Consider the following 8,282-nt stretch of genomic DNA (forward strand, 5'->3'; position numbering starts at 1 on the left):
TCTCAAAATTGATTCCTTTAGAATTCATTTTGAGGTCATTTCTAATATACTAGATACTACTACCGCTTCGGAAACAAACGGCGCTCTGAGAGAAAAGAAGCAGTGCAAGAAACTCTCGATAAGTTCTCGGTGTAACGCATCGCGAAACCCATTTCCTACTCAAGCCGAGGGGAAGTAGCACGCACCTTAGCAGGAGTTCCTAGAGGACTAGCGGGGGCCCCCAACAACAGACCATAGCGTTCAGGTATCTATATATATATATATATCGGCATATTATTTTAACCATAACTGGTTTGCCAATTTTAATAATAATAATATCTTAACCACGCACGCGCGCAAACACTTTGTAAGTATATTTACTACTTTGACCCCTCTGAGTATTAGAAGGAATTGTCTGTTTCTACCAATAACTGAGTCCCATGTCTCTTCGGATGTGCACTATAAAATAAAAATCAAACGATCAGTATAAATGCGCCACATACAAATTGATCGTATAGTATCGTGCACACATCAATTTGTGCATTATTAGAGTAGCATTGTTTCGCGATCTTGTCATCGCCTTCATTGATATTTACTAGGACCAATCAATTTCTGACTTCATCGTTCATTCAGATTTCATCTATTATTATACTTATTAACTTCTAGGCGACCTCATAAACAGTATTTCTAGTTTCATCATATGACTCAATGTACTCTTTGTATAAGGCACTCTTTACATCGTCCTAAAACTTACTTCAATATCAAAGATTAATATCGTATTATAATAAATAAGGCCATATAATTTAATATGGAGAAAATATCACAGATGGAATTTGAATACGTTTTATAGTATCAAAAGATAGTGTTATAATACGTTTTATAATATCAAAAAATAGTTTGATAATATCAATAAATATCATACCTTTTGAAAAATTAAAGAAAACCATTTAACCTTGTTTAAGTATTGAACTAATGAAACATTCATTGATTGAGGTTATACAGTAAAATCCTATCATTGTGTACCATTTTGTTTACTTCTTTTACGTTTCTTTTTTCAAGATTTTATCGAAACTGGCACATCACTACGGCCACCATCGTTAAAAATATTGCTGTTTGAACGCGAACTTCGCTTAGCGTTTTAATAAATTTGGAAAATTAAAGATTCATATCTGATGGCTCCACTAGTTAATACACCACGGTTTCCCCTCGATAACGACATCTCCGATTCGGACGAGCTTAAAATGCAAACGAACATAAACTAATTTTGTCTCTTCTTGTGCATTTTCTTTGGAATTCGTTTTATCGTACTACAAGTACAGGGAAGATAAGTCTACGAGAAAGTGAACTAATATATTATTCTAAACAATTTATTATTTTTTTACACTTCTGGGATTAAAAACAAAATTTAAAAACAAATAAAATTTGAAAAAAAAATATGAACTTGTGGGACTCGAACCCGCGACCTCTCGCGTTCCGTACGAGTGCTCTTCCACTGAGCCAACCGTTTAAGTGACGTATCGATGATAAATTTTATATGATTTAACCTGCTCAACCCAAATATTTGCATATTAGGAAATTGACTTGAGATATCGCTCTTGTAAATCTAAACAATTTGTTATGTTTTAAAGTGATAACCCTCATTTCTGGGATTAATTACACGAATAAAATTTGAAAACAAATCCCGCATCGTTAATAAATTTTGTTTTTAAATTTTATTTGTGTATATTCATCTCTTTTATATATTGAGCGTTGTCAATGAGTTTTCTATTTTGAATCAATTTGAAACGGATTACTGTTTGTGGTATACTTTGAAGAAATCATCACATTTTCATCATCATAAATGTGGTATTAGGTAAATGATCATTTAATATCACCTTTGTATCAACCATATAGCATAGGTATATGATAGAATTAGTGTTAATGAAGAAATGACATATTCAGTCCTAATACAAATAATATGATATTTTTCGTTCCACCTCGTTGAAAAGCTGTCGTTTAGTCCCTGGTACGAAGAATAAAAGAGGCCGATTTTGTGGGCAACACGACTTTTGTCCCTCGTACCAAGGACTAAAAGCAAATAATTCCTCCAGATGTGGAAAAAATCGTATACGCACCACGTTAGATAAGTAGGACATTGCCACCCGCAATTGTCACCTGTTCCGCGGGTGAGAATTTCCTACTTTTCTCCCTAGATGCGTAATATACTAATTTTATTTACCTTTGGACTGAAATCTAGTTCCACTTACAAGCTCCTTTAATCCTCTTTAATATGAGCTATCTGCCAGGGCAAGTCAAACAAGACAGACACGCATAGTAAAAAAGTGAATTCTAGTAAATCGTCATCATCAAATTGTGTGAACCTTCATATGCAAATGCATATGAAGGTTCACACAATAAAAATTTATACGCCGCAGCTTTTTTGTTTTTTTGTTTATATAAAGATATATTGTGTATTCTTTAATAGTTTTTTAGAATTCTTTATGGGAGCAAACATACGGGTCACATGAAGTGGTGCCCATACTACCACCAGCGAATACACAACAGCGTTACCGACCTTGTAAGAAGTCGAATAAACCAACGTCTGTATTTGAAAATGGAAAACACATTGGTACCGAAAGTAAACGGTTCTATAATTTTTATAGGAGAGAGGAGACCACCGAGTCTCTGCTGCAATACCAGAGGAATGACAGGAGCGTTGCAGGCATTTACAAGAGTGTGCACGCTTTTTATAAAGGTACATGTCGTATCGTACTAGAACCACTGCACAAGGAAACTTCCTTGAAAACCGTACTGTAGAGGAACACCATTTATGGCACGCATGCTTCGCACCTCCACCGTGCGAAGGTGGAGTTCGACGGCAGGTAAGTTTCTCTTTGAAACACTCCACGTGATCAATGCCGTAAGAGGCCGAATGAAGCGACGTCTCTACGCAACGCCAAGTGACCTAGCCGTTCACAGAGTACTGGAACCTCGACAATTGGAGCAGCTGTGTAGCATGTGGTCAAATGGTTCGAGCTGATACTGAGGCACGCTAGCTAGAGATGACACAAATAGTCCAAACGTGGCCGGACCTTTACTTTGTAGAGCGCTAGAATGTTGGCATGGAAATTATACGTGGACAAACTAATTTATAATAATTTATTCCACGTAAAGACATCGAACACAGAGTCTCCAATCTCCTTTACCTCATTTGATATTTATTTTTAATTAGTAAAAAAGCGCCGCTTAGCCCCCGGAGATAATTATTTCACTGCTTATCTAAGGGATGATTTATACATTCTTCCTTCGGTTATTTTTACTTTTTTCAATTATAAATTACCTTGGGGCGTTTCAATTTGATTATTTCATTAATCAATTTAATCTCATTATTCCGGTGATGTATTCAAGGAATGCTTGTTGATCGATCCTTTTAAAAACCAAGCTTAGACATACGATTCTTCTGTCATATTTATTATCTGTCAATATTTACACAAGAAAACGTTTTAAATAAATTTGTCTGCCTGTCAGTATCGTTATGTTGTATGTCATATGATGTAAAATGCCGAGTTATCATATTAGTTTTATATAAAAGCGATAGCCGCCACGCGGTGCGGAGAGATGGCTACACTCGGTCTTATGAGTAAGTTCTGTATAAAATTATGTGTGGAAATTAAAGTAATTTAGGAGTCAAAAAGTGTTTTTTTAAAAAGGCCACCAGCGCGTCCATCCTAATAGTTCACTAGCACGTAAGTAAAATGAGTAACTTAAGTAACTCTTAATTAAAAATTACGGTTCCGTTCCGTATCAGAAAATTCATGAAGCTGCCAGCGATTGGATCCGGTCATCATAAATAAGCGAAGGTGAAAAGAAGGAGACTGGAAAAGTTATACATAAACCTTGGCAGGAGTCAAATAGGAACCTTCTTGAGTTTCCTGACCGGCCATTGTAAGCTAAAAAGGTGCCAAAAAGCCCCTTATACTGCAGTTGGAGAATAGGTATCTGTTCACAAAAGAGAAAACAAAAAAACGTTAGGTTTTCATACCCATTAGGGTCAAACATTATCCCTTAGAAATGCCTGTCCTTAGAAAACTTATTAATAGAAGGTGTACAGGTAAATTATTTATGCTAAGCCACTCTCTCATCACCTAATAAAAACAAAATTATAAAGTGAAATATATTTTCGAAATACGTAACATAAAAACTTTTCAGACAGGAAGAAGAAAGAAGTATTGAGTTAAATACAATTTTTGTCCTAGTCTGTTTTATACTCAATTTTGCAATATAAAATAACCCCTTACGTCTCGCACCAGCTTATCACCATCTCAGCTCAGCACCATCTTACGATTTTCGTTCTAGGAGAGAACTTGCTGCAGATCTCGACAAGTCAATATGTTGCAATGGGTGTTAAAGAGATTTTGCTGGTATACTTCTCGCACTGACTTCTACGGCATAATATACACTAATAAGGTTTTCAAAATGTTCTTATTAATACTCTTCATTATTACTTACCCTCATTTTCACAAATCACTTGAACACGTGTTTCGTATCTCTTTTTTTTTTTTGGAAAAAGTTAAGTGATCACTTCCGCCCACATTGTCTTGCAGTGGAATCACAGGAGCGTTGCTGGCCGTTACGGAAGCTGTACGCGCTTTTATTGAAGGTACCCATGTCGTATCGTCCCGAAAACACCGCACAAGGAAGCTCATTCCACAGCTTTGTAGTACGTGGAAGAAAGCTCATCGGAAAGATCACTGTGGAGGACCGACATACATCTGGCGGCAGAAACACTCCCCGTTTATATGCTGTAGAAGACTCACAACAAAGCGACGTCTCTACGCATCTCCAAGTGATCCAGCCGTTCACAGATCACTGGGCCCCCGACAATTCCAGCTGCACTGCGTTGCAAGCTGTCAAATGCATCGAGCTGATATGATGGATGAAATGTGTCTTAACGAGTTAGAAATTTAGGAGCTGTGACCGTTGCAGCAATTTCTTATCAACTTTTTCAATGTCATAGTACCTGTATACTTTTAATTACTGCTATATTGCTAAATGTTGATTTAATTTTGTTTTTCTGTTAATTCCGGTACGTTTCGCAGAACCAACACGTATTTTGCCATTACTTGTACTATTATATATTACTAAGAGCTGGAACCAGAGACAATAATGGGACAACTCTCGCTCCAGCGTTTGGTGAGAATTGGTAAGAATCACGTTCAAAAATTCTGTTACATACATATCTTTATGATGAAACTAATAGAACACCCATGTTAAGCCAAAGAAATGCCCAAGAGAATCTGAACTATCCATAAGTCTTTATGATACGGTGATTGGTTTTGAGGTTAGAAATAGAAGTGATATTTCCGATTTTTGATAAATAAGATATAAAACTTGGAGTTTTAACCCTTATTAACATTGCGCGGATATATCGAGGGGCGAGTGCTAGTTGCAAATTAATAAAACAACAAAAACAAAAAGCGCAAAGGTTTACAGTTCACAGTTCGCAGATCGCAGGCCTCTCGACCGCAACTATTGGTGAACGGGTGCAATTGACAGACCCGCTCAATTTATGGCCATACTGTCTACATTGGGACACAGATCTCTAGTTACTAGAAACCTCTCATGTTTACGAAATGACGAATACCAATCTAAGTACTGATTAACATCGATAACTGATTTATCTGAAAAGCATTTTAGGTTCTGTAAATAGGTATTATTGGTCTAATAAGACTATTTGTGGCAGGGAAAACATTTTTGGAACGAAGTTCCTTACGGCAGGCTTGGAGGAGATAGGGATTTTGCTGCGGGACCGAACTGAAAAAAATGTGATAGTAAAACCGTAAGAAAAAGTCCGTGGAATAAAACCGTTAAATGAGACGTGCGCAGGCGCGACAGTCGTATACACAAGCGAGTAGTGTATATTTTGTAATTATTTCTATTTCTATGTAATTTTATGTTGTCAAACAAAAATAAAGATACATATTTTGTTATTTTAATTGATTTGGATTACGATTTTTTTTATTTTACGTAATTTATTATTTCCTAAAATACTGAATTTCCTAAATACTTTCCTGTACTTAAATAAAAACTAATCTGCAAAATTTAAGAGAAAAATCAAGAAAACCTACATAAAATTGAACATGATTTTTTTTTACAAATTGTGTCGATTCTACATTAACCGAAGGAACTTCGTTCCTACCTGGTGTCCCACGACACCACATCTTTTTTTGCTTCTTTCTTTTTACTTCTTATTGTAAAGCAGAATGGAAGGTTTTTTATTTGCCGGAAAAAGTTCCAATTTCAGTTCTGCCACTAAAATTCAATAGTGGGTATGCTCATGATTTATAAAAATATTTTGGGGTCTGTGAATAAGTATTATTGGTTTAATAAGACTATTTAAGGCAGGGAAAACATTTTTCTTATATTTATTTATAAATGTAAAGTAGAATGAAAAGTGTTAATTTTTGAGGACCCCTTATTTGCGGGAGAAAATTGCCAATTTCAGTCCCGCCACAGTATAAAAATGCAATAGTGGGTATTCTAATGAGTTTATACGTGATACCTTTAAACAACCGAATAAATAACTTACACTTGACTCAGAGATAATTGTATTGTTTTGAAATATATTATCATCAGCTAAACTGACTGCAGATAAATAAATCTCCTTGGCACTTCCATTATTTCTACATCATCACGTGGGCAGTGTTTAATTAATTCTCGCATTGGAATAGTGTGAATTTTGACTGCAACTGAAGCGTACGTTATTTGTTTTTCCGTTTTATATAAACGCCTGTTGTTACCTCTACTAATTTAGTTTAATTCACATATGGAGCCTAGGTAATATTGGAATGTAAATTTAAATCATTTAATAAACGCAGACTCATGTCGAAGGGTAAACAGTATTGATGATTACGTAAACGATATTACAATTATATTCATAATATTTGTATCTTAGGGAAATTTTAAAAAAATCATGCTGTAATATTGGTACCCTGTCTTCATAGCGATCCAAACAATAACTGACAAAAAGTCACATTGCTTTTATATTTTATTAATGTGTCCAGTTTGTTATTCAATTCTATAGAAGATTATGGCATTCAAATACCCACAAAAGAAGGAAATGTGATACAATTATAATAGACCATACATACGTATGATTCAAGATAATGTTACGAACTACTGCTAATACAGTATATTTATTTCAACTTCATCGTCATCGCCTCGGTAGCGCAGTAGGCAGCGCGTAAGTCTCATAATCTTAAGGTCGTGAGTTCGATCCTCACCCGGGGCATAAATTTTTTATTCTCGTACACATTTTTAATATAAATTATACAAAAATTTTGTGTAAAATGTAATATGCAGAAATTAATTGAATATTAAACTTATTTGTTTAACGATGTAGCATTTTTTCTAGTTTATAATATCGCAGGTTGCTGGTTCGAGAAATACCGCGCTCAAGAAGTCTGTATGTATGTCCTATCTCCAACCAAACTAGATGCCATAAAGAAAAAAATAGACGACATAATGGGGAACTCTACTGAGATCGGCTGTATTAATATCATTTATATGGTGTCGACTCCATTTGGAACAAACATGTGTTTGAAATCGATTGACTCTGCTTGAGTCTTGGAACGGGGCCAGCTAAATTTATCTTATTATTATTCTTATCCTGCCTTTTTTTATGAAAATACGGGACGAGACGAGCAAGATGTTCAGCTGATGATAATTGATACGCCCTGGCCCAGGCAATGCAGTGCCGCTCAGATTCTTGAAAAGTCAATACTGAGCGGCAATACAAAAGCGCTCGTCACCTTGAGACATAAGATGTTAAGTCTCATTTGCCCAGTAATTTCACTAGCTACGTCGCCCGTCAGACCGATACACAGTAATGTTTACACATTACTGCTTCACGGCAGAAAAAGGCGCCGTTGTGGTTCCCATAATCTAGCCTGTATTCTCCTATTAACAAACACGTGGGTGTTGGAAGGAATTCTATGGCATTAAGTATTGGTGAAACATTAAGAGAAAAATTTAAAGAAATAAACAACGGAACTGTCAAACCGTCCGTTAATAAATACTCTAATAGAAAAGATGTCCATACAAAACAAATATTGGAAATAATAATAATTATGGGTCCCAAATCGAAATAAAACCTATCCTATCTTTCAAGTTGGATTAAACTACACTCCATGAAACTCCCCATTCTCTTATAATACTACATTATCATTGATTAAAATCCGTTCATTAGTTTAGGAGTTCACTGGAAACAAACATCAGGACACTGGATTTATATAAAATATAATGTCCTTTTTTTCTAGTTTCAT

The 8,282-nt window shown here is 35.4% G+C and overlaps 1 non-coding gene across 1 annotated transcript; it reads left to right on the forward strand.

The window, feature by feature from the left end:
* The first annotated feature begins 7,176 nt into the window (after positions 1-7,176).
* Positions 7,177-7,249, forward strand: Trnam-cau (transfer RNA methionine (anticodon CAU)). Its single transcript has one exon. It is a non-coding gene; the product is annotated as a tRNA-Met (tRNA).
* The last annotated feature ends 1,033 nt before the right edge of the window (positions 7,250-8,282 follow it).

This window comes from Leptidea sinapis, chromosome 1 (assembly GCF_905404315.1).
Source record: "Leptidea sinapis chromosome 1, ilLepSina1.1, whole genome shotgun sequence".
NCBI classification, from domain to species: domain Eukaryota; kingdom Metazoa; phylum Arthropoda; class Insecta; order Lepidoptera; family Pieridae; genus Leptidea; species Leptidea sinapis.